The sequence below is a fragment of the Pteropus alecto genome, unplaced genomic scaffold (assembly GCF_000325575.1).
Source record: "Pteropus alecto unplaced genomic scaffold, ASM32557v1 scaffold92, whole genome shotgun sequence".
In the NCBI taxonomy this organism is placed as follows: Eukaryota; Metazoa; Chordata; class Mammalia; order Chiroptera; family Pteropodidae; genus Pteropus; species Pteropus alecto.
The window spans coordinates 8,212,598-8,213,416 of record NW_006432447.1 but is presented as its reverse complement, the minus strand read 5'-3'; positions in this window follow the sequence as shown (position 1 = coordinate 8,213,416).

The window sequence follows — 819 nt, the reverse complement described above, 5'->3', positions numbered from 1 at the left end:
TGATTACCTACCCTCTCTGGAACCTTCTTTCCTCATTTGTAAAATGAGCATATAAATCCTACTTTATGGGGTTATTGTGAAGATTAAATGAGACATAAAGTACCTAGAACATAAAAGCCACTTAATCAACATTTCCTTTAACTTTTAAAATCAGAAAAACCTATGGTAAAAAGAAGGGGGGGAGCGGGGATTCTACCTGTAATATACCATTATCTATTATGAGAAACCACTTTTACATAGTACTTTTTTTATTAATTTCAAATATGCAGTACACTGGTTAGACATTTATATAGTTTATGAAATGATCCCTCTGATTGCTCTTTCTCTCCTCTGGCTCTACACTTAGCCATTACTTTACTGCTGTCTGCGTTCCCTATGTTGTGCTACATATCCCCGTGACCATCTATCAACTACTAATTTGTACTTCTTTAATCCTTCACTGCTTTTATCCAGTCCCCCCACCTCCACCCCTCTGGCCATCATCTGATTGACTTCTATATTTGTGAGTCTGTTTTCAATTCGTTTGTTATTTCTGTTCTTTAGATTTCACATATCAGTGAAATCATGTGGTATTTATCTCTCTACACAGTACATTTTTATCACCTCTAAGATGTGGCTCAGTCTTGGCAACTACTTGCCAAGTAAAATAGAGATGTTTGTCATCCACCACATAGCTCAGCTAATTTATTACACAGGTGCTAATTCTGGGCTCCCAAGCTCTTCAACACCTGCTAGCGTGAGTCGGTCGCTCAATTCAAGTCAGCTCATCAACAAGTATAACCCATGTAAAACAAGGCCCCATGAGCTCCAGTCTAAAAC